Here is a 25,538-nt window from a genome sequence, read left to right as displayed (position 1 = left end):
TTTTCTTCCTCTTACACTTCTGACCTGGAGGAAAGGAAATGGTCCGTCCGGACACGCAAGGGACACACAGCGCCCGGCAGCATCCTCTCTGCTTTCCTTGGGAGAAGCCTCTTTTTTTTTTTTTTTTTTTTTTTTTTGCCTTCTTCTTTCCCTGATTGAGTCAGATGCTGACCTCTTAGCATCTCCCCTCATCTTCCTGTTGCCCTTCCCGGCTGGAGATCAAAGCTCACCTCAGGAAAACCTCAGGGGGCAAGACATAGCCCACAAACTCCCAGGGCCCGGAGGGGAAAAGCAAGTAAACAAGGGACTGACGCATTTGTAGACAGGCCTGGCTGGGGGTGAATGAGAGGAGGGAAGTTGAGGAAACTGTCCAGGATGGGGGCGGGGTCTGGACGACTCCAACAACGCATTGTTCCTCGGGGTTCCCAGGGAATGAGGTAGGCCTCCCACAAAACAAACGTGCCAGGAGGAGAGGCTGTTTGTGTTGATAAACACGGAATGAGGGGAAGTGACCGCCCTGAAGGAATGAATGCACCGTATTCTGGGAATCGGTGTCCGCACACCTAGGGGATGTCAGAGGAAGGAGACGGAGCTGGGACAAAAGCAGGCCCTGTTACAGATTCTTCAACACGGAGGACGTGGAGGGAGGAAGATCTTGGTTCAAATCCCGTGGCCTTGTGTTTCCTAAGCTTGGTCGCTTTGCCCTGTTGTTTCCTTTCTCTGGGCCTTAGTTTTATTTTCTGTGAGATAGGAATGACAATTCCTTACCCAAAGTTTTCTTTTTTTCCTTTTGGTCTGTTGCGGGGCTTGAACTCAGGGCCTTGGCATTGTCCTTGAGCTTTTTATTGCTTTGAGCCACAACTCCACTTCTAGTTTTCTGGTGGTTCATTGGAGATAAGAGTCTCACACAGACATATCTGCCCGGGCTGGCTGCAAACCAGGATCCTCAGATCACAGCCTCTTGAGTAGCTAGGATGACAGGTGTGAGCCCCTGGTACATGGATGGCTCCAAAAGTTTTCTTGAAGGCTTAATAAGGTAATACACTTAACATATCTGACACGTAGAAAGTTCTCAAGAAGATGTTCAGTCTTGGTGGGAAGGCGGTCTGTCAGCGTGGGAGGGAAAAGGGTTCCTAGGCCACGGCACTGCATTGTCACGGACTTTGTGCCACGTACCTCACCTTGGTGTGAGACTTTCGTAGCAGACCCTTTCAGTCATGGCTCTGATAAGAAGTCACCGTGTGAGCTTGAGCGAGTTGTGCCACATATCTGGAGCTGAGTCTCTGGCATAAGGGCCCTGGCTGAGGGGGTCTCCAGGGCTCTTTCTAAGCACCAAGACCTGTATCAAAGAAAATTGTGACTCAAAGACAATGCCCCCAAAAGCTGGGCACCGGTGGCTCACGCCTGTAATCCTAGCTACTCAGGAGGCTGAGATCTGAGGATCGCAGTTCAAAGCCAGCCCAGGCAGAAAAGTCCCGGTGAGACTCTGATCTCCAACTAACCACTCAAAAACCAAAAGTGGCTCAAAGTGGTTGAGTGCTAGCCTTGAGCAGAAGAGCTCAGGGACAGCACCCAGGCCCGGCCCCAAGTTCAAGCCCCACAACCAAACAAAAAAATAACCGCCCCCCCTCAAAAGTAAGAATGTGTAAAAGTGCAATCAGCAGTGAAAAAGCCGGAAGTAGAGCTTTGGCTCAAGTGGTGGAGTGCCATCCTTGAGTGAAAAGCTAAGGAACAGCACCTAGTTCCCTGAATTCAAGCCCCACTACAGCCACTCAAAAAAGCAAGTTCTGGTCCGTGGCCCTTGGCCCCGTGCGTCTGGGCCTATGGCAGTGGGATGTAGTGCTGATGGGCCACGAGGCACAGGAGACCTGCTCACTTTGCCTGGAAGCAAAGAAGGGAGGGGTATAGGCTAGGATCCCAATTTTCCCTTTAAGGACACGCCCCCAGTGACCTAACTTCCTCCCCTTAGGACCCGCCTCCTGAGGGCCCTCCCCTCTGATAGGGCCACAGCCATCAGGCCGGTTCCAAGGCTGTTTACGAAAAGCCCTCACTGGAGGCCGCCTGAATGGCTTCATCAAGCCAGGAGATAGAAACATTTCCTTCCAATGATCAGTGACATTTAGAGCTCCGAGAAGTGCAAGGGAAACATTTTTCTTGCTGACTCCTCTTTCTCCGGCTAATGAAGTGGTCATTAGAGTCTTTCAAAAGGTGGACTCCACCAGTCAAGAACGTGTCCTCCTCCCCCGGGGGAGGGAGCGACACGCCGTAAATGTCAGACATCTGACAGCTCTGTCGGGAGGGCGCAGAGCCAGCTGCTTGGAAACTGTGCGACCAGAGTCATGTTTCTTCTTGACCTGAAGCCGCGGCAGACTTGGGGGTCATGCCCCATGGGCAGATGAGGGGGCAGGTGAGGTGCTCCTGACCTGCTTTTGAAATCTGATATGGAGTGGGGTGCTGGCGGCTCATGCCTGTAACCCCAGCTACTCAGGAGGCTCAGCTCTCAGGATCACGGTTCAAAGCCAGCCCGGGTTGGCTGTCCTCCAGCTATGTCCTCCTCCACCCTCACGTCTAGGAGAGCGGACAAGTCCCAGCCACCGAACCCCCACCTGCTCCTCTTGAGCTACATTGAGGCTCCACAGTCTAGCCAGCGGCCAACTAAGGGCGATGGCCCACCCTCTGTTAGGTGTGTTAGTGACCCAAGGCATTTGGAAAGCACAGAGCACAATAGCATGTGCTAAAGGCTGTGACAAGTCCTGCAACAACTCCCAAAACTAAACAAAAAAAAAGTGTTCAGCCCGTTTCACGTTGGTTGGTTAGGCTCACATTTCCAACTCGTATTAATTCCCTTCTTGGCTAGGACAGCCTTGGAACGTGCTTCGAAGCCAGGCTCTGGGCACAGCAGCCTTGATCCAGCGGCCTGAGAAAGTCTCTCCGTCTTTCCCCATTTGTTTTTTTCCCCAGAGGGAAAAATGGGATTCCTCACCCCATTTTGAATGGTTGTCACATCATAGTTGACAGTCATTTATTTCATTGCTGACACTGAAAGAAAACCGTAGATGAAATATACCAAGCCGGTGGTGAGTACCGGCAGTGTTACTAACGTCCTGACGACCAAACTGCCTGCCCTCTGCGGTTGTGTGCTACCAGTCTCCAACTGTGTGTGTGTGTGTGTGTGTGTGTGTGTGATACTGGGGATTGAACTACAGGCCTGCCACACTCCAGCCACACCTTCAGTCTCCTGCTTATTTGTTTTCATCTCCTATTTTCTTGTGTGTGTGTGTGTGTGTGTGTGTGTGTGTAAGTGAGGATGGAGATCTTGCACCAGTTTTCAACAACAAAAAGCCAAAAAGCCAAACAGGAGCTCAAGGCCCCGAGTTCAAGTCCTAAAGATGAATCATTTTTTAAAACTCTTCTGTAAGGGTAACCTATGCTTCTGAGCAAGGTAGAACAATGGGGACTCGATTTAGCCTATGCCAGAAACTCAGTATTTGAAGCAATGATGTTTAGAACAACTGGATATCATTCAGTTTGCGGAGGGAGCTCAGGCAATCTTCCCCAATCTCCTAGGTAACTGAGACTACAGGTGTGAGTCACCAAGCCCAGCTCAGAAAATGCAGATTCATGGAAAGTGACAGCAAATGTGGGTACCGAGGGACAGGAGGGAGGGAGGGAAGGAGGGAAGCAAGGAGGAAGGGAAGGAAGGAGGGAGGCATGGAAGAGAACCAGAAAGGACACTAAGAAACTTCTGGAGTGATGAAAAAGGCTTGCTCTTTGATTTGTGGTGATCACAAGTGAGTGCACATATCAAAATGTGTATCAAGTTGCGCATTTACATAGACATTTAATTATATAATTATTGCCACTTCAATAATATAATTATATGTAACTATACACCAATAAATATATGTTAATATAGTGAAGAATATGATTTTTTAAACCTCAAAGAAATATACAAATAACTATTGGCATAAGGAAAAAGAAAGAAAGAATATAACATTAATTTGTTTTCCAGACCTGGGGCTTGAACTCAAAGCCTGGGCACTGTTCCTGAGCTTCTTTTACTCAAGGCTAGCGCTCTACCTCTTGAGACACTTCTGGCCTTTTCTGTTCATGTGTTACTGAGGAATCGAACCCAGGGCTTCATGCATGAGAGGCAAGCACTCTACCACTTTCCCAGATCACTAATTTTTTGCTTGGTGGAGGCGTACTGGGGTTTGAATTCCAGGCCTGTGAGCTTGCTAGGCAACCTGGGCGCCATGTCCCCGGCCCATTTTGCTATGATCCTTTTTGGATAGGGTCTCTCATGGTTGCCCCACCAGCCTTGGCACTTGATCTACCCATTGTATGTGTCTGCCACAGAGCCACAAATGCGTACACACAATCTGTTGGCTGAAATAAGTCTTTTAACCAACTTGGAAGTTTTTGCCCAGGTTAACCTTGAATCCCAGCTCTCCTGCCTCTTAAGTAGCTGGGATTACAAGCGTGAGCCTTCATACCTGGACAAACAAATGGAGGTCAATTTTCTTCCTCTTTTTATTTTGGAGGGGGGTAGTACTAGAATTTGAACTCAGAACCTTGTAGGCAGGCACATGTGTGAACGCGTGTGCACACGTGGACACACACACGCACGGCATTTTCTGGGTGTGGTGACACATGCCTAGAATCCCAGCATTCAGGAGGCTGATGTAGAATCATGAGTTTGAAGGCAGCTTGATTTATATATTGAGATTGTCTCCAGAAAGGAAAATTCTCTTTAGGAATTATCATGACATTTTGATAGCGTCTGTGTTTTGGGTTTTGGAATTATTGTTAATTTTCTGAGGTCTGAGCATGGTGACACAGTTAGATAGAAAAATATCCGTATTGATTAGACATGCATCCTGAAATATAGAGAAGTGAAGTATCGTAACGTCTGTGGCTGAGTCTCAAATTCTTCAGCTAAATTATATTTTACATAATAAAAGAGGGGGTGCCCGTGACTCACACCTGTAATCCTAGCTACTCAGGAGGCTGAGATCTGAGGATCCTGTTTCAAGGCCAGCCCAGGCAGGAAAGTCCATGAGACTCTTATCTCCAATTAATCACCAGAAAACTGGAGGTGGTGCTATGGCTCAAAGCGGTAGAGTGCTAGCCTTGAGCGAAAGAGCTCAGGGACAGCGCCCAGACCCTGAGTTCAAGCCCCACGACTGAACCCCCAGAAAAGGCAAAATGGTAAGAATTTGCAACAATGACTAAAAGTATGTAGGGTGTTTGGTATACTAGCCTTTTTCAGTATAATGTTTCCAAAAATATAAAGATATCCCATTACCAAGAGAACATCAGGGAGGGAAAAAAAAATAGTCTTCCAGAGAAATAAAGACCCCAAAATACACATCGCCCTCAGGAAGCATCTGGGCTCGAAGATAGAATCAGATAACTTGAAATCATTCGGATGCACAGGAAGATGAGCTCACTGCTTGGGGGAACGGAGAAAAATGAGAACAAGTGGGAGATATTGCGAAGTTGGAACTCAGTGGGAAAATGGCACTCTTTTTACTAGTAATTTTATTAAAAACCAAACAACTTCCAGAGGAAGCTAGGTCCCTGGTGAAGAGAAGCTAAGTGAAATGAAGGGGAGGCGTGCCCTTGAATTAACGTTTAAGAAGGAAAACTTCCAGACTTACGGCATTCTGAGGAATCACTCTGGGCTTTCAGAACAACTGATGGCCAGGGCAAGAAGATAGAAAGTTCAAGAAGACAGACAAAGGCTACTTCTTGAACAAACTTAAGATTCACAGAAATAAGTAGCATTCAATACCAAGTAAGGTGGACTGTCCAGCAGTCGTGGACCATTTTGGGGGGCTGGGAATGTGGCTTAGCGGTAGAGTGCTTGCCTTGCATGCATGAAGCCCTGGGTTCGATTCCTCAGCACCACATACACAGAAAAGGCCAGAAGTGGCGCTGTGGCTCAAGTGGTAGAGTGCTAGCCTTGAGCAAAAGAAGTCAGGGACAGTGCCCAGGCCCTGAGTTCAAGCCCCAGGACTGGCAAAAAAAAAAAAAAAATTCAAGAGGTACTAAAATATAGGCTCTTTCCTTTTTCTCTCAACTTAGTGTGGTATTGTGTGTGTGTGTGTGTGTGTGTGTGTGTGTGTGTGTGTGTGTGTGCCAGTCCTAGGGCTTGATCTTGGGGCTGGGGTGCTATTCCTGAGCTTTTGTGCTCAAGGCTAGTGCTTTGCCACTTGCGAAGCAGCTCAATGTCTGGCTTCTGGGTAGTTACGTGGAGATAAGAATCTCATTCATGACTTATGGACTTTTCTGCCTGGGCTGGCTTCCAAATAGCTGTTCTCAGATCTCAGCTTCCTGAGTCTAGGATTACAGGTGTGAGGCCCTGGCACTTGACTAGCATGGTAGTGTGTGTGTGTGTGTGTGTGTGTGTGTGTGTGTGTGTGTGATTTAAGGTCAATCTAAGAATAATTAAAAGTCTTTATTAGCATGAATTTTGCCTTCGTCCTTATAGTCTGCAGTGTGTCTCTGATGTGGAAGTCACTAAAGTGGTCCAGCCCTCTGTAGTTCATGCATAGACGTGTATTTAGTTCTCATTGGAATCATAGACATGCTGAACAAAGTGAGCCTCTTTCTATCTGATTCTTCTGTCCACACTTCTACCTTCAACTTACCGACCCGGATGAGGAGGGAAAAATGAGGGAGAAGGAGCCGTGGGCTGCTCTGTCTTTTCGTTTCTTCCTGGGACATGGTTTTCAGGGTCAGTGGGTGCTAACTGGGTCGTAGTGACAGGACATGACAAAGTTCCCCCGCCATTCATGTTTCTCAGGACTCTGCTTCCTTCTTTTTCTTTTTATGTACCAGACCTGGACTTGTACTCAGTACCTGATGGTTTTGCTCCCTGGCTAGTGCTCTACCAACTGAGCCAACCCTCAAACCCCCAAAAAGGTTAGTGATTTCTTTTCTTTCTTTTATTCCACCTCCTTCTGGCGTTGGAAATAACCTCCAGCCTGCGGATGACTCCATCTTATTTTCCTTTTTCTTTGAGTCTGTGACTGAAACTTGAACTCAGTACATGATGCTTTTGCTCACTGGCAGGCACTCTACCAGCTGAGCCACTGCGTCCAGCCTCACAACTCCATCTTAGAGCTACCACCTCCTCTCACGTCCCTCCCATTCACTGGTGTGGGGGGGGATGGGGGGAGGACAGAAATTCCTTGCTTTGGAAGCCAAAACACTGGGTCAAAGACACAACTATGAAGAATTTCAAGATGAGCTGTAAGCCAGACCCGCCCCAGGTCAGGTGGTGGGGTTGTTTGCAACTTCCCAAGCTGCCCACCTTGGAAGCCAGACCCTTACCACAGGGCTGAGTCCTCTGAGAGAGAGATCTAGAAGGGAATATGCAACTATCTATCAGCCTTGATCTAGTATAACAAACCAGTCTCCTCAACCATGAAGGATGATGTAATCGAGGCAACCCCGGGGTGTGCGCGGTGAGCAAACAAATATGTAAGTGAATGAATGAATGAATGAGTGAATGAGTAAGTGGGGCACTGGGTGAGTCAGTGATTGAATGAACGCATCCATGAATGAACGGACAATCAGGTGGATCCATGAGTAAACAGACGAGTAAGTGGATGAGTGTGCAAGTGAATGAATGAATGGACAAATAAGTGAGTGAGTGAATGAGGGAGTATATACATGAGAGGATGAATGAATGAATGAGGAATGAGGAGCCCCCCCGCCCTCACCGCCCCCCCCCCCCCCACGAGGCCTCACGGCCTTCCAGCTCATTTCCAATTTGCTTTCGGGTGTCTTCATTTCTAGCCATTACAAATCATCTTAGGCAGAGGACAGGGTCTTAAAACTAAAATAAATCAGACAGATGAAAGCAAGGTACTCCAACAGAGCTAGCCCCCCTCCCGTGCCCCCCCCATCTGGACCTGCTACTCGGGTGCCCAGGCCCGGGCACCCAGAAGAATGACTCTGCAGCAGGCCCGTCTCCTGCTTCTGACACTCCCCCTTCATCTTCCCAGCCTGGACGCTTCGGCTGTGACTCCAGGCTGCGCCCCAGGTGCTCAAGGTCAATTTGATCTAATATTCATAATTAGTTGTTGCCTCCCATCTGAGCGGCTGCTTCTGCTTTGATGGGCTAAGCACCCACCGCCCCTCCCGAGGGGAGGGCTGGCGGGGAGAAGTCCATTAGTCTTTATGGCCGGGGTAACAGTTCACTGGAGGCGGCGGGCGGCTCGGCCCCCTACGCACCAGCTTCTCAGCGATGCACGGCTGGGCGTCGTGGGTGCCCACCACGCGTGCTGACACGGGGGGGCTGGCCTCCGGTGTGGGATGTGTCCATTCCTCCACTGTCCCAGGGGGAGAAGAAGGAGCTTTGTCAAAGATACAGGTGTGTCCTCAGAGAGGATGAGAGCAGACCTTGCTGGAAAAGCTGTCGTCTGGTGGCATTCCTTCCATAGTCCAGCTCTATCGCTCCCTCGTGTCTCTTTCTCTCTCTATATGGAGTATTATATGTGTACAGGTTATCGTGTGTGTGTGTGTGTGTGTGTGTGTGTGTGTGTGTGTGTTGATGCCAGTCTTGGGGCTTGAACTCAGGGTCTTGAGCTCTCCCTTACTTGACATTTTCCCTTAAGGCAAGCACTCTACCACTTGAGCCACAGCTCCACTCCTGTCCTTTGGCTGGTTAATTGGAGATAAGAGTCCATAAGATTTGTCTACCTCGGCTGGCTTCAAACTGTGATGCTCAGAGCTTCAGCCTCCTGAGTAGCTAGGATTCCAGGTGTGAACCACTGGTGTCCTGCCATGTCCCATATATATGCATATTTAATGGATGGAGTGGAATTGGTAGCAATTTGATTTGTCAAGGAATGGTGTTAGAGCCTCCAGGGCCAAAGGATTTCTCACAGCTCTTGGAGTCTAATCATTATTCATTTCTCTCCTTACTCCGATGAGGAAACAGACTCAGAGAAGAGCCTAAATATTCAGGACAAAATTCCCAAGCATCCTCAATTCCTAACAGTAGATGGCCAAGATATGAGCATTCCTCCATCCTATAACAACTAAGTATTGGAAGTAGGTAACAAGAATGGTGGATTGGGCTGGGAATATGGCCTAGTGCTTGCCTCGTATACATGAAGCCCTAGGTTCAATTCTTCAGTATCACATATATAGAAAATGGCCAGGAGTGGCGCTGTGGTTCACAGTGGTAGAGTGCTAGCCTTGAGCAAAGAAAAGCCAGGGACAGTGCTCAGGACCTGAATCCAAGCCCCAAGACTGGCAAAAAAAAAAAAAAGAAGAATGGTGGATTTTTTTTTTTTTTGTAGGCAGGGAAGATGTGTGCCGACAGGACCCTGGAGCAGCCGGGGAGTGAGGTGAGAACAGAGTGAGGACATTTGTCCCCCAGGAAGGGCTGGCTCCTCCTGGAAGCCAGCTAATCCAAGGCTGGGCCTGGTTCACGTGAGTGGAGGGGGAAATAGTTACTGAAGAAGAGAGCAGAAATCCCCCTTGGGGATCTCATAGGTGAAATTTTTGTGAAGCAACAAAACAAGCAAACCCCAGCCAGCCAGTGGTGGGGTCTGGTGTGAGGAAAATAAAGCAAAATGAAATAGAGTCCAATTAGTTTGCTTAAACAATATTAAATTCCAGAGGCAAACAGAATGAAAGCCCTACTGACATTACTTGGAGCTGCAGAGGGGCCAGGCAATTATATTAGAGAAAGCAGATAAGTTTGTGAGTTTGCCAAATAATAATAATTTAAAAAAAAAAAAGACCCCAAACAAAAACCAATCACAGAGATAAAAGCAGGCTGTATTCTGCCACCCAGAAAAACAGACCTAAATCATTCCTTGACTTTCAAAGCAGACCCTGAGCACCTGAGCTGGAGGCAAATAAGATTTTTTTTTGTGATTTTTTTTTAATGGTGTTATCACAAATTGCCTGATTCCTTTGCCTGGAGCTAATTTGGATTAATCTATCTCCCCGGGAGGTGATAAAATTCTTCCTTTCCTGCATAAACCTTTGGAAGGACAGATGGTCACTCAACTGCAAATGAAGTTTGAATTTTCTTACCATAGTAGCAGGAAGGTGAAGGGGGAGGGCAGCGGAAATATGGGTGTCAAGAACTAGGAAGGAGGGGCCAGGAGTTTAGCCTAGTGGTAGAGTGCTTGCCTCGCATGCAAGAAGCCCTGGGTTCAATTCCTTAGTATCACATACATGGGAAAAGCCAGAAGTAACACTGTGGCTCAAGTGGTAGAGTGCTAGCCTTGAGCAAAAGCTTAGGGACAGTGCCCAGGCCAGGACTGGCAAAAAATTTTAAAACTGGGAAGGAAGTGGGGGGGGGGGGGGAGGAGCAAGATGGAACCCTTTGTCCTGTCCTGTTTGGGAATTGAAAAGTACCTTCACCACGTTTTCACCCTCCTCCTCCTCCTCCTCCTCCTCCTCCTCCTCCTCCTCCTCCTCCTCCTCCTCCTCCTCCTCCTCTTCATCTCTCTCTCTCTCTCTCTCTCTCTTTCTCTCTCTCTCTCCAATACTGGGATTTGAACTCATGAACTTATGCTGTACCATGCTCCCAGCCCTTGCTTACAGCTGTTTTTCTGATCTGTTTTACTTCCTCCCTCCTTCCCTTCCTCCCTTCCTTCCTTTACTTGGGGCAGCTTCTGATTCTATCTCTGCTAGTATTACAGGTATGGCCTACCAGGCATGTTTTGTTTTTTATTGGCTGTAGGGCTTAAACTCAAGACCTGATCACGGTCTCTGGATTCTTTAGCTCAAGGCTGGCACTCTACCACTTGAGCCACAGCGCCACTTCTGGCACCCAGGGCTTCATACATGCTAGGCAAGCACTCTGATCTTGAACCTGATCCTCTGGTCCCCACCTCACAAGTAGGTGGGATTACAGGTGTGAGCTACCATACCCAGCTCATGTTTCTTTGGGGGGTTTGTTTTGTTTGTTTTTAAGATGGTAAGTCCCTGGTTTTTATTCAGGTTATGGCACTGTCACCTCAGGACACTCACCACAGGACAATCTCTGTGGAATCCTGAATTCCACTGAGAATCTGGTCAAAGGGTGTGGGCTCCTTCCGTATACAACACACGCACTTGCCCAGCGTTGGTGGCTTAAGTCTGTAATCTTAGTTACTCAGAAGGCTGAGATCTGAGGATCGTGGTTCAAAGCCAGCCTAGGCGTGAAAGTCCATGAGATTCTTGGGCAGGAAAATGCATGAGACTCATGTCCAATTAAACACCAGAAAAACCAGAAGTGGATCTGGGACTCAAAGTGGTAGAGTGCTAGCCATGAGCAGAAAAGCTCAGTGCCTAGACCCTGAGTCCGAGCTCCACAATCCACCAAAGATAAACTTGTAATTGGCTATGGTTGGTGTGCACATGCACACGCACACACACATGCATGCACACACACGTATACACACACACACAGAACCATTGTCCAGACTAGAGAGAGGCAGGCCTGGTTCCATGAGGAAGTGTGCCTTCAGCCTCAAAGGAAGCTCTGCTTCTCGGAGTGTTTTTCTTCTTGGAATTCCCATGTCCTCCTCATGGGCACTGAGCATAAAGGACCAGCACTCCAGCCCCCCATGCGCGGTCCCGTGCTGGCTGCGTGTGATTGTTCGCGTGGGCCAGGCGTCTTTAGTCACGCAGGCAGCGCCGTGTCCTTCCCTGAGCAGGAGGTGGGTGCTTTGGGAAGAGCTGGGCGGGCCCAGAAGGACATAAAAGACACAAGCATGCCGGGTACCCATGGCTCATGCCCGCCACCTGGTCACTCGGAAGGCTGGGATCTGAGGATCGGTTCGAAGCCAATCTGGGCAAGAAAATGTGTCACACACTTATCTCCCAATTAACCACCAAAACGCCAGAAATACCCTTGGAGCCACAGCTGGCCTTCAGCGAAAGAGCTCAGGGGCAGAGCTCGGGTCCTGAGTTCAAGTCCCGGGATTGGCACAAAAGTGGGGGAGGGGGGAGGAAGACAAGGTGTCGGGAAGGGGGAGGGGGAGAGAAGGTGGACGGGCGGGGAGTAACCGGACAGGAAGGGACCTTGAGTGCCAGCCAAAGTAAAGGCCTGGACTCGGCTCTGTGGGCGAATGGGAGCCAGTGAGGTTTCCAGGGGAAGGGCCTTGGGCAAGGTGCAGAGAGGGCAGTAGGGGTGAGCAGGGCCCTGATGGAGTCCCCCCCCCCCACCTGCCCAGGAGGAAGAGCGTGGGGGGCTGACTTACACGGCACCCTTGACAGTGGGGGGGGAGGGGGGGACTCGAGTGCGACGGTCAGGGGAGGAATGGAGTCCCCGAGTCCCCGGCCCCCCACTGGCAATGTCCCCAGCTCCTCCAGCCCCACCTAGGGGTGCACCTGCGGGACCCGATGCAACAGGTGCTCCAGGAGTCCTCCCGGCCGCACGCCAGCGAGGCCGGTGGGACAGGAACGGAGTCCTGTTTTACGAATGATGATGGGGAGGCTCAGAGAGGTGGTCTGGACCTATCCAGGGCACGTGGCGGGCTGGGGAAGGGGTACTCGAGGCGTTCCCTCAGTGCTACGTGGCTTGGCTTCTTGTGACTACTCTCTGGGGGAAAGCCGGAGGCAGCCAGAGCTCCAGTTTCCCCCATTTTGTCCTCAGCCAGGGTGCATCGCCCTGGGGGAGAGTCCCTGGCCTGGGGGGGGGGTGGGGGCTGGGGGTGCCCGGCGAGGGGCTGGAAGCAGCTGCTTGGCCATTGGTGTGACCACCAGGGGGCAGTAGTGTCCTGCAGCGTCTGTGAGGTCCGCAGAGGGGGGCGAGGGGGATGAGGGCGCTGCCGCTCCCAGCCGCTCGACCCCCGCCCCCTGCTGCGTGGCTCTGACCCACGCTGGTCTTTCTTGGGTCTCCGGGGCCGGCCTTAGGCTCGGTGCTCACCCACATTCAGCCCCAGCGCAGCCCCAGCGGGGACCCCCCTCATGCCAGCCTCCAACCTCCACGGTGACCACCCTCTCCGCTGATCCCCTAGAAGAACTGGGAGAGGTCGCGCTCCTCAAAGCAAGTTCCCCGGGACCCCAGGGTATGGGGGGGATCTGGGAAACCAGGCAGGCTGGGCAGGACGAGGATGCCGAAGGAAGCGGTGGAGACGCTAAAGACCCACATCTCCATAACTACCAAGGCCTGGGGTCCCTGGCAGAGGGGGCGTCAGGGAAGAGGTGGCGGTTACCAGGCTGCAGACCTCCCCCGAGCTCCAAGGCTTTGAAGCTGGGAGCCGGACACCCCTTGCCAGCCAAGTTGATGTCGTGGTAACAGGGACAGGACCGGGGTGATACTTCCAACCCTGGCAGCTGCTTCCTCGGGGCTCATCAGCCCTGAAACTTGAGGGCCTGCAAGGCCTAAGAGCAGGTTCCATACAAAAGACGCTGGGGGACCGTGACACAGAGGAACAGGAATGGCCACCAGTGTCTCACCTCTTAGGAAAGGCCAGAACCAGAAACAGACAAGACAGACAGACAGACAGACAGACAGACAGACAGACAGACAGACACACACACACACACACACACACACACACACACACACAGCGCCGGGGCTCAGGGGCTCAGTGTCTGCTGGGGACAAGGTCAAGGGGCGAAGCAGAAGGCTCATGCCTGTAATCCTGGCTACTCAGGAGAATCAAGGTTCTAAGCCAACCAGGGCAAAAAGGGAAGTGAGATCCCATCTCACCAAAATAAGCTGCATGTGGTGGCCTTCTTCAGGGGTGGCGCGCTTTGGGGGTCCCGGGTATGTGGATGGCATAAGTGGGAGGACTCTGGTCTGAGGTCAGCCTTGGGCAAAACAATGAGACTCTATCCAGAAAAATACCCAGAAAAAGAAAGAAAGGAAAGAAGGAAGAGAGAAAGAGAAAAGAAAATCCAGCCCAGGCAGGGAGGCCCCTGATCTCCAATGAACCACCAGAACACCAGAAATGGCTCTGTGGCTCAAAGCACTGGCCTTGAGTGAAAGGGCTCAGAGACAGTGCCCAGGCCCTGTGCTCGGCCGGCAGAGCTGGAATGAGTGTGGTCCAGTGAGAGCCAGAGGATCGGGGGAGAGGTGCACCCTGGGTAAGGTGGGGCGGGAGGTACGCCCTGGGTGACTGGGCCTCAGGACTTCTCCTTGGCGCCCGTTCTCCTGCTAGCATTCCAGCCTGGAGGCAGCGGATGAAGAACTCCACACCCCCAATCACAGATGGGCGAGGTGACAAGATCACGTGACCACACCCACCCCGCCCCACCCCACCCCCGTGACAGGTAGGTCACCTCTCTTATGCAGCTGGCTTTGCTCTGTGGCTCAGGCCTGTCAGCCCCGGGGCTCCGGGGTCGCCATACCCACCTCAACACAGCTGAGTCTAACAAGGAAGAAAACAGGGCCCTGCATCCCCCCCTCCCAGATGCCCCCCCCCCCCACATCAGTCTTCCTGGTCTGGGAGCTCCTGGTACAGCGTTGTTCTGAAACAACCCCGCTGTGGTTGAGGCAGAGTCTGGGCTCAGCTGGGCTCGGCTGGGCTATGCCGTTGGGCTCCGCTCAGCCCTGTCCCACGGGCGGGCTGGGGGTTGGAGGCGGGCACCCCGGGCCTTGCCCGGCGCCTGTGGACTTGGCATTTCCCATGCTTGGATTATGGCTTAGCCAGACTTCCTGTGCAGGTGTGCCCATCCCGAACCCTGCGGGGACAGGAGGTGGAGAAGGTCTCAGACTACTCAGTTTGTCTGCTTATTCAGTGAAGGTAAAAAGGAGGAGAGGGGGCAATGAAACCAATGGGCCCTTCCTGCTTCCCCCTTCTAGGACCCTCACAACCCAACCCAGGGCCCGGGGACCAGCGGAGAAGGCCCAGGACACCAGCTTTGCCTTCCCAGCAAGGATCTACAAATGCAGAATGCTGAGCTCTGCACACACAGGAGCACGCACAGCACGGGGACCCCTGTGACAATCCCATGATGTGAGTACACACACACACACACACACACACACACACACACACACACACAGCCTTTGTGTCTTAAAATCAAAATCAATGAACCTGGGCAGACACAATGTCACCAGGCTGGCTCTGCCCTAAGGGTGTCACAGAGCCACAGTGCCAAGATGGAGAGTTGGCTGGAAAAGGGAAGGAGGGCACCTGGCACGGGCCGGGCAGGCCAGGCGCAGCAGCCAGGCTGTGGTGTGGCGCCTGTGGGTTGGATGGTCTCCTGGGAGGAGAGCCATGGAGCCAGGGCCTGGGGCCCAGTAGGGAGCAAGGTGGAAAGCAGACAGCAGGACAGACAGACTCCAAGGACATCTTATTCCCACCGGGGCCAGGCTATTATTCAAAAGTGTGGCTAGCCAGGTGCCAGTGGCTCACACCTATAAACCTACCTACTCAGGAGGCTGAGATCTGAGCATCCTGGTTCAAAGCCAGCCCGGGCAGACAAAATCCAAAAGACTCCAATTAACTAGCAAAAAGCTGGAAGTGGGAGTGTGGCTGAGTGGTAGAGAGAAAAAGCTAAGCAAGAGCATGAAGTCCTGAGTTCAAGCCCCAGCACCAGCACTCTCTCTCTCTCTTGCTCGCTCGCTTGCTCTCTCTCATACACACACACACACACACACACACACACACACGCATGCACACCCCCCCCCCCCCCCCCGGCAAGGATCAGCTTGATATGAAAGTGTCATAAAAAAAAACAAGCTCATAGCTGGGTGCCAGTGGCTCACGCTTGTAATCCTAGCTAATCAGGAAGCTGAGATCTCATGATCTCAGTTCAAACCCAGCCCAGGACGGAAAGTACATGAGACTCTTTTTTTTTTTTTTTTTGGCCAGTCCTGGGCCTTGGACTCAGGGCCTGAGCACTGTCCCTGGCTTCTTCCCGCTCAAGGCTAGCACTCTGCCACTTGAGCCACAGCGCCGCTTCTGGCCGTTTTCTGTATATGTGGTGCTGGGGAATCGAACCTAGGGCCTCGTGTATCCAAGGCAGGCACTCTTGCCACTAGGCTATATCCCCAGCCCAGTCCATGAGACTCTTATCTCCATCAAACTACTTAGAAAAAGCCAAAAGTGGTGCCTGGGGCTCAAGTGGTAGAGTGCTAGCCTTGAACAAAAGAAGCTCGGGGACACGGCTCAGGCACTGAGTTCAAGCCCCAGGACTAGAAAAAAAAAAAAAAAAAAGAAAAGAAAAAAAGAAAGCGGGCTCATGAGTCCTCAGATCTACTGAACAAATAGGACCTTTTGTTTGTTTTTAATATTGATAATGGAACCCAGACATGGTCCTTCCCTCCTGGGCAGTTCGGGCAGGTGAGGTTGGCAGGAAGGTTTTCTTGAAGAAGGGTCACCAGAGCTGCATTAGCAGAGGTAACACAAAACATGATCACCTTCTGGAACACAAAGACCAGTGTGGCCAAGAGGCAGAGGAGTTGGATCTGATGGGATGCATGTGAAATTCTCCATGGAGCCAGAGAACCTTGGTGCCAGCCACACCCCTTGAAGATCAGAGCTCAGAGAAGCCTAGAACATGACAAATGGAAGGAAGCCCTGGGTTCCAGAACATTCCTCAGTAGCACATAAACAGAAAAGGCCAGATGTGGTGCTGTGGCTCAAGTGGAAGAGTGCTAGCCTTGATCACAGAGAGGCTCAGGGACAAAGCCCAGGCCCTGCCTGAGTTCAAGCTCCAGGGCTGGCAATCAATCAATCAACCAACCAATTAATGGAAGGAAGGAACAGCAGGTTTCATCCAGACCAATGCTTTGAGCATAGATGAAGACGCTGTCCCATCATACATTAGCTGTAAATATGACCTTAGGTACCAGGTATCTCATCTAAAATAGTTGGGGATGAAAAGAGACTCCCATTTTGGGTAGGCTGGGAGTGGGTTTTATGTGTTAGATACACTTGAGTCTCAAATAAGTGGGTTAAGGAAATCTCACTTTTCTCACAAGCCACAGTTAGTACGGTGTCCCATGGTGGTGAAGGACCAGCTGCCTTCTTGTGAGTTGCAGCGCTGACACCTACAGCATGTGGCTCCCATTTCATACAGTTCAAGATAGTGGCTTCAGCTCCTGCCATCGCATTCGCACCCGTTGCCTTTTAAAGATGTGATCCAGATACTGCACATAGCACAGCTGCCCCTACCTCATCGGCCAGAACATAGTCATGTGGTCACATCTAGCTGCAAGGGAGTCTGGGAAGTGTAGTTCTTAAACAGAGCAGCTCTAGGTCTGCTTAAAAATCAAAGTACTATGTAAGAGTAGGAGCTTAGATATTGGGTGCAACAAGTAGAGGGAGGCAACTTGGGGTCTGAAGGAACAATTGGAGCCCAGTTGTCAACATGGTTTTCCCCTTGGCCTTGAGCTGCCCTGGCCTCCTTCACTATTCATCAGTCCCTGGCTCCATGCTGCCTGTAATCCACCGGATGCTTGCTGACCTCAGGCAAAGGGCTCAGCCTGTGGAGGCTTCGGTGGTGTAGAGTTACAGTGATGGAAGGGGGTCCAGGGGCTTGCCTCATCCTGCATCTCAGCCCACGCTGGGTTCTCAGGGGCTTCCTGGCAGGCTGCAGGAAAGAGGCAGGGTTTCCCGCACATACCTCAGCACTCACCCTGTCAGAGGCTACTGCTGTCCACCACACAGCAGGCAAAGGCCAGGATGGGGTGGGTAGGTGGGAGCCAGCCCTGTGTTCATTCCCTACTCCTGAGCCAGGACCAGGGTGGTCCTGCAGCCAGGTAAACAGCTGGTGGCGGCAGCTGGAGTGGCTGGTGAGATCCTTCCCATCAGATGACCTGACCCTTCGAAGGCCAAAAACAACAGCAGCCGGTTCATGAAGCCAGCAACCTGCCCACAATCTGAGCTGCTCATCCCAGCCAGCTGCTGGAGATGGCTCCCTCTCAGGAACTCTGCTCTCTGCTCTTGTTTTCTCTGAGGATTAGAGGTGTGGGCGAAGTTGGGGTTAGAGGAGAGCAGAATTTCCCAACTTCACCATGACATCATTGAAGCCGGACAGTTTCTTTCTTTGCCAGCCTGTCTGCCTGTCTGTCTGCCTGTCTGCCTGCCTGTAAGTCTCCCTCCCTCTCTCCCTCCTTCCCTCCCTCCCTCCCTTTTTCTTGGAAGTACTGGGGTGCTTTCAAGAACTCATGGCCTCATCTTGCTAGGCAAACGCTCTACCACTTTAGCTATGCCCCCAAGCCCTTGTTATTCTGGTTATTTCCAAGAGAAGGTCTTGCTTTTTGTCCCAGTTCATCTTGCACCTCGATCCTCTCATTTATGCTTCCTTGTATAGCTGGGATGACAGGTGTGCACCATGATGTCCAGCGCTTTCTGTTGTTAGGATGGGATCTCATGACCTTTCTTTTGCCCAGGCTTGACTGGAACCATGATCCTCCTAATCTCAGTCTCCTAAGTACCTAGCACTATCCCTGTGAGCCATTGTGCATGGGTATGCTGCTTTCTTATAAGGACACAGAGTCCCCTCAGGGCCTCCCTAAGCCTCAAGGGTCATCTCCAGAGATGGGGCCATTACTGAAGAGGAAGCCTGGAGAACCGTCTCTGTTCTCTTTAAAATCCTGCTGAGGCAGTGTGGTAAGGCATAATCCAGAAGAGGAAGGATGGAATTATGGGATGTATGTTATTCTGATGTTTTGTCTTTGTGACCAATACCCAATGGGGGCGGGGTATATATGAAAGATGAGATATTTGTTTTTGACTCACAGTTTGAGAGGCTTCAGTCCACGAGCAGCTGTCTCTGTTGTTCCTGGGCCTGTGTAGAGGCAAAGCATCATGGCGGAAGGGCAGGGCGGAGCAGAGCTGCCCACCTCCTGGCAGCCAGGAAGCAGAGAGGCCCAGGAAGGGGCTGAGGACAAGACACGCCCTCTAAACCCCCGCCCCCAGTCCTCGACTTCCTCTCGTGAGGCCTGCCCCTTAACTTTTCCACTACCTCCCCAAATGGCACCACTCAGTGGGAGCCCGGTGCTTAACCTTGACCTCTGGGGACCTTTGACCTATGGTCTTAGCAGCCTCAGATCATGTGATACCACAGGTTGAGTAAGTTATCAGGAAGAGAGGTTGGTTAGGGCTGATGGGTTCTGGACCAAGGTCAAAGGTTACTGAACCTATGAGAGTGAAGAAAGGGATGACCCTGTCCAAAAAGACATGTACTTTTTACCTGACTTACGTAACTGTAAACCCTCTGTACATCACTTTTCTTTTTTCTTTCTTTCTTTATTTTTGGCCAGTCCTGGGGCTTGGGACTCAGGGCCTGAGCACTGTCCCTGGCTTCTTTTTGCTCAAGGCTAGCACTCCGCCACCTGAGCCACAACACCACTTCTGGCCGTTTTCTATATATGTGGTGCTGAGGAATTGAACCCAGGGCTTCATGTATACAAGGCAAGCACTCTTGCCACTAGGCCATATTCCCAGCTCTTTAAAAAAAAATTTTTTTTAAAGAATTGAATCACCCAGCACGGTGCCAGGCATCTGATGGCAGAGACCAAGAGCCTGTGTGCCAACGAGCAAACTAACCAAATCTGCTTTCATAGGATGTTCTGACGTCAAAGTAACTCATTAACCCATTAGTTACATGAGTAGATTAACCCACCCATGAGAGCAGACTGTTAATCATCTCTTAAAGGCCCCATGTCTTTAATGTCTTACCACGAGGGATAAATACCAACCTGAGGGTTTTTTTTTCCTTTGGGTGTGGAGGGCGCGGGCAGAGAACCACAGAGTGGAATAATCAGCACCATCCTGGAAGCTGAAAGGGGCTGGTTGAATTTGAGAGTTACTGTTAATTTTCTCAGGTGTGATAAATATCCTTAACCTTAGGATCTGCCAGCTATTTAGAAACCAAGTATAAAATCAGGTATAATATGGTTTATAAATTTCTTTCAAATCATTTGCTAAAAAACATAGGCATCCAGGCATTGGGGGACAGAGATCTGAGGATCACAGTTCAAAGCCAGCCTGGGCAGGACCGTCTGTGAGAGTCTTATCTCCAATAAACTACTCAGAAAAGGATGGATGTGGTGCTGTAGTTCAAGTGGTAGAGGGCTAGTATTGAGAAAAAGAATCTCAGGGACAGCACCCATGCTCTGAGTTTAAGCTTCAGGACCAACACACACAGCAGATGATAGATAGATAGATAGATAGATAGATAGATAGATAGATAGATAGATAGATAGATAGACAGACAGATGGGATGTAGTCATGTAATTAACAATTATTCTGGCTCTTTCCTGTCTGACCCAGTGCTGATTCGTAGCCACTAGACTTTGAGATAATCTGTTGTTGAGAACATAAAGCACACACGATTTCAGGCTTAGTATCAGAAGGGGGAGGAAAACTATTTCACTAACCGTATTTATGTTCATTGCAAATAAAAATGACATTTGGAAGCACATAAGGTATGTTACCAAAGTTAATTTCATCTGGTTCCTCCTACTTTCAAGTGCCTCTACTAGAAAATTTAAAATTCAGAATGAGGAGGGGTAACACAGTGTAGAGTACTTCACTAGCATGTGGAAGATCCCAGGTTCAATCCCCCACTCAACCAAAAAGTAAACTTGTATTTTCCATGGAAGAGCGTTGACTAGATGGCGGGAGGTGAATATTAAGCAGACTCCTCCCTTTTGAACTTTTCTGTACATTTGAAATCCTCTTACTAGAAAGGAAGAATAATGCTGGGTGCTGGTGGTTCACGCCTTTAATCTTAGCTACTCTGGAGGCTGAGATCTGAGGATCGCAATTTGAAGCCATCCCAAGCAGGGAAGTCCATGAGACTTTTATCTTCAATTAACTACCAGAAAAGCAGAAGTGGCGCTGTGGTTCCAAGTGGTAGAGCGCTGGCTTTGAGTGAAAAAGTTCAGGGACAGCGCCCAGGCAGGGCTTGAGTTCAAGCCCCATGAGGAAGGGGCTACTTCTGGGGTTTGTTTTTGTGCTTCTGGGGATGTAAGTCAGGACCTCATATGTACTGGGCAAGCACTCTGCTATGGAGTTCCAGCCTTGACTACTGCAGCAAGACAAGCCAGATGAGGAGAACCATCAGTGTGGATGGGCTACATTGCATGACCCTATCTCAAAGACGGAAAAGAAATGCTTTTTTTTTTTTTTTGGCCAGTCCTGGGGCTTGGACTCAGGGCCTGAGCACTGTCCCTGGCTTCTTCTTGCTCAAGGCTAGCACTCTGCCACTTGAGCCACAGTGCCCCTTCTGGCCATTTTCTGTATATGTGGTGCTGGGGAATCGAACCCAGGGCCTCATGTATACGAGGCAAGCACGCTTGCCACTAGGCCATATCCCCAGCCCCCGGAAAAGAAATTCTTAAAGAGCTAGCTCTGACTTCGAAAAGCAAGGGGGACACGGGGAGAAGGAAATTGAAAGTCTACAGGAAAGATCTGTCTGTGGGCAAAGCTAGGCCGCTGCTCTTTTCAATTGGCAATCTGAGGAATATTATTTGACTTTTAAAAAGGTATTTATATCTATTGCTTTGCTATAAATAGACATTGGATTACAAGATTAAAAATAAAAAAAGAGCCCAGGTCATTTGGAGAAAGACAAATGACTACCCAGCCTTGAAGGTCATTCTAGACGCCATACTGCCTGCGTCACCTCCTTCGGAGCCTTTGGGGGAGACACCCCCTCTCGCCTTAGGCCATGAGTCACAGATCCCATTGTTCCCCCACCCCTGCACCATAGGATATGGGTGACCACCTCACAGGGAGGGGCCCAAAGCAACCTCCTGGTGCTTTTGTTTGCTGGACTGCCTGCCCCCATCCCCAGGGGTACTGGCTTCCTTGCCAGGTACCGAGAGTCAGACAAGGGGCACTGAGTGCCAAGGGAGAAAAAAAAAAAAAAACAATCTTAAAATATCCACTGTGGGAATTCAAGATCACATGGGTGAGACTTACTTTACCACAGGTAAACATGTCCCTCTAGGCAGAGTGTGTGTGTGTGCGTGTGTGCCAGTCCTGGGACCTGAACTCGGGCGCTGGGCGCTGTCCCTAAGCTTTTGTGCTCAAGGCTAGCTCTTTGCCACTTGAGCCACGGTTCTACTTCCGGCTTTTGGTGGCTGATTAGAGGTAAGAGTCTCACAGACTTTCCTGCCCGGGCTTGCTTTGAACCACGATCCTCAGATCTCAGCCTCCCAAAGTAGCTGGGATGACAGGCGTGAGCCACTGGCGCCCAGCTCATGGTTTAATTTTTAAGAATGGCTGTGGCTTGAAAACTTTCTGAAACGCTAACCATTGACCCCCGGAGCCGGCCTACGTGGGCCACTGAGTCAGAACCTTTGGGACCTAAGTGCACAGAAAAACAGACAGGGTTGGATCTGACTGTCCGGCAGGTAAGTGCTGCTCGCTTTCTTTCCCCTCCGCCCCCAACACGGGAGACGCTGAGCAACCGAGGAGAGGTGTGGCAAACCCAAGTCCTCCAAGCGTGCGGCAGCGAAGCCCAGAGCAGCCCCCGGAGCGCGCAGGTGCAGGCGGCAGGCATGGGGGAGAAACACAGGTTTCCACGCAGAATGCAAACATAGGCCGGCTTGGCAGAGGATGCTGCCAACAGAACGCACCTGACCCCTGAGCTCTCCAGCCGGGGGTTCCCAGAACCTGGCTATTTCTGGGCTTTCCTTCCCCACCCCCACCCCCACCTTCTGAGTCACGATCTCTCCAAGGTAACGCTCAGGAACCTCCTGGAAGGTCCTGGTAGTCACCACTGGCCTGGCCGGGGGTGCTGGACCTATGATGGTTTTTGCACTGTCCAGTTGTTGTGGGTTGTTTATCTTTTGGGCATCCCCGCCCTTGACCAGGTGAGTTTGCCCCAAACAGACTTGTATAGTGGTGAATAACACAGGTGCTGGGTTCTCAGAGGAGACTCAGGCTCTGCCGTGAGCGGTGCGACTTTTGGGTGAGTTATGTAACCACTCTGAGCCTCCAGTAACGGGAAGGGGGGCGGGGGGGGGGGAGGAACAGCAATCGAGATGGTTGTGGAGATTAAATGAGATGATGTGCACAAAGAAATCACAGTCGCTGTCTAAACTGGGTGCTGGTCATCACCCCTGTAATCCTAGCTACTCAGGAGGGCTGAGACCCACAGGGTGCACAGTTGGACACTATTAGCCCAGGTAGAAAAGTCTCCAGAATAACCAGGCCTGGAGGTGTGGCGCAAGTGGTAGAGGGCCAGCCAAACAAGGACAAGTCCCTGAGTTCAAAATCCCAGAACTACCCCCACCCCAAAAAAGCACACGGGTATGCAAGCTGGCTCTTCAGAGCAGCCAGGGCAGGACTGCGGTCCCCCACAAGCTCACAAGCAGTTTGTCTCTCTTGCCCTTTCTTCTCTCTCCCTCTCCTCCTCCACCTCCCTTCCTTCCTGCTACTGCTGGATCTAGCCTAAAGCCTTGCTCCTCGGCAAAGCCAAATCAAGACGCTGAGTTTCCTTCTTTGGAAAGTTTAAGTTGGGTCGTAAAATGCTGCAGCCCGCTGGGGTCCTGCAGAGGAATGGAAGTGAAAGGGTTTGGTGGGCTGGACGGCTGGTGTGAGCATTGGTATTTCCTGGGATGCACAGGGATTTGGAGGGGGATGCAAGAATGAGACCCAGCTGCCCTGTCTTCTGTCCCTGAAGCCAGGGAGGGAGGTGGGGGAGGGAGGGAGCGATAGAAGAGGATGCAGACAGCCTCCACTGCCTGGGGCGGGCTGTGTCCCCAGCCTGTCCTCCAGACTCAGGTGACTTGGCGCTAGGTGAGGTGACTCATCGGGCCACCTCAGCCAGCGACAAGGTGCCTCAAGATCACCCACCCAGACCCGCTGGGGCTCGCCCTTGTGGAACAAGCTTTGTCCCCGGACTTGGCCAGCTCCTAGACTGCCAAAGGGAGGTGCCCGGGCTCTGGTCAGTCACCCTCCATTTAGTAAACACACTGGGCCTTCAGCTGAGGGACAAAGGTGAAGCAGCCCCTCCCTGCTACCCACTTCCTGCCAGGGGAGGGCGCTGGAGAGCAGACCAGCAGCTGGCTCCAGCGCTGAAGACGAAGCTGAGTCCTACTGTCAATCCAACAGGCCTATCCAGGAGGGAGAGAGGAAGGGCGCCCAGGAAACCCCACCAGCAGAAAAAGGTCAGACTGGCCTTGAAGATGAACCCTGCAAGGGAAGAATCGGTAGTAGAGGCAGGGAGTCTTGAGGTGGAGGCTCATTCTTTCACTCATCCGATACCTGTGGTGCCCTCCCCTCCCCGGTGCTGTTGGAGGGACCCAAGGGAGGGGTTCTAGTTTAGAGTGATTGGACCCATGATGGAGACCAGGGCAGGGAGAAGGGGCAGAGGTCCCAAGAAGTGACACATTGAATCCTAGACACCCTACCAGGTCACGCACTGGCATTTGATTTCTGGGCCAGCTGTGTACAGATGTGGAAACCAAGAAGCTGTTATCTCAAGCGTGGGGAATGGCGGTGCACACCTGGAATTCTAGCACTTGGAGGAGGCTAAGGCAGGAAGATGATGAGTTTGAGGCCAGCCCAGGCTATAAGGCAAGCCACCCCCCAACCCCGTCTAAAAAAATTACAAGAAAAGGCAACTGGGTGTGGTGGTTCACACCTGTAATCCTATCTACTTAGAAGGCTGAGATGGGAGGCTCCCTGTTTGAAGCCAGCCCAGGCAGGAAAGTCCATGAGACTCCTACCTCTAGTTAACCACCAAAATGCCAGACCTGGAACTGTGGCTCAAGTTGTTAAGACAGTGTGTGTGTGTGTGTGTGTGTGCGCGCGCGCCAAACTAAGAGAGCTGATGAGCCAGAGCTCTGAGCACACTTCAGGGTCCCTCAGATAAGCCGCCATTTCCAGAGACCCTTCCAGGACAAGGCAGTCCACCCTAAGCTCCAGAGTTCTCCCAGTGACTCCCAGTGACGCCATCTTCACCCCCCCATCCCCACCAGATCTTCACAGGGCCTTCCAGACCACCCCACCCCCTCCACACCTGTCCTTTGTCCTCCTTCCCCAGGGGCCACAAAACAGTCCCCTCTCCCCCCATATATATATAACACACAGCAAGCTGGTTTGTCCACGTTTTATTCTTTAAAAAAAAAAAAAAAGTTGAAAATAAATTACATTTGGCGCCATTGCCAGCTATGTACATACAGTGTGGTTCCTGGACCGGCTGACCACGAGGAACTCCTGACATCTCTCAAGGAAGGTTCCAGGCTGGGGGGGGGGGGGGTCAGCCTCTGTAACCATTTAAGAGAATGAGCGCGGACAGTCCTGGGCCGTCTTCACATGCGGGGAGGGGCTGGCTCGGGCTGAGGGTCCCTGGGAGGGGAGGGGCTTAGCGCGGGCCTCTACGGTGCCCCTCCCACCCCAGCCACGCCCCACCCCCCCATGAGGCCCTGGCACGGGACAGTGCAGCCTGGCTGAGGCCAACAAGAAGGTCCTTGTCGAGGGTGGGGAGCAGACCTCCCAATAGGACCCCGGCTCACTTACCACTGGCTAGGAAGCCAGTAACAGGTTGTAGGTAGAAAACAAAGACAGCAGTTCACTAAAAAAGGAAAAAACAAAACACTCAGGGAGGAGCGGGCTGGTCGGAGGGGAGCACGGCTGACCCCCAGGGATGTC

At 51.4% G+C, this 25,538-nt stretch overlaps 1 long non-coding RNA gene across 1 annotated transcript; it reads right to left on the bottom strand.

The window, feature by feature from the left end:
* Window positions 1-1,979: 1,979 nt before the first annotated feature.
* Window positions 1,980-25,377, bottom strand: LOC125352622. Its single transcript, XR_007211195.1, has 3 exons — window positions 25,283-25,377; window positions 11,089-11,093; window positions 1,980-1,993 (listed from the first exon to the last, which is right to left on the bottom strand). It is a non-coding gene; the product is annotated as an uncharacterized LOC125352622 (long non-coding RNA).
* Between the last annotated feature and the right edge of the window lie 161 nt (window positions 25,378-25,538).

The sequence above is a fragment of the Perognathus longimembris genome, chromosome 6 (assembly GCF_023159225.1).
Source record: "Perognathus longimembris pacificus isolate PPM17 chromosome 6, ASM2315922v1, whole genome shotgun sequence".
Taxonomy (NCBI): Eukaryota; Metazoa; Chordata; class Mammalia; order Rodentia; family Heteromyidae; genus Perognathus; species Perognathus longimembris.
Note: the sequence above shows the minus strand (reverse complement) of the source record. Positions and strands in the feature narration are given on the sequence as shown.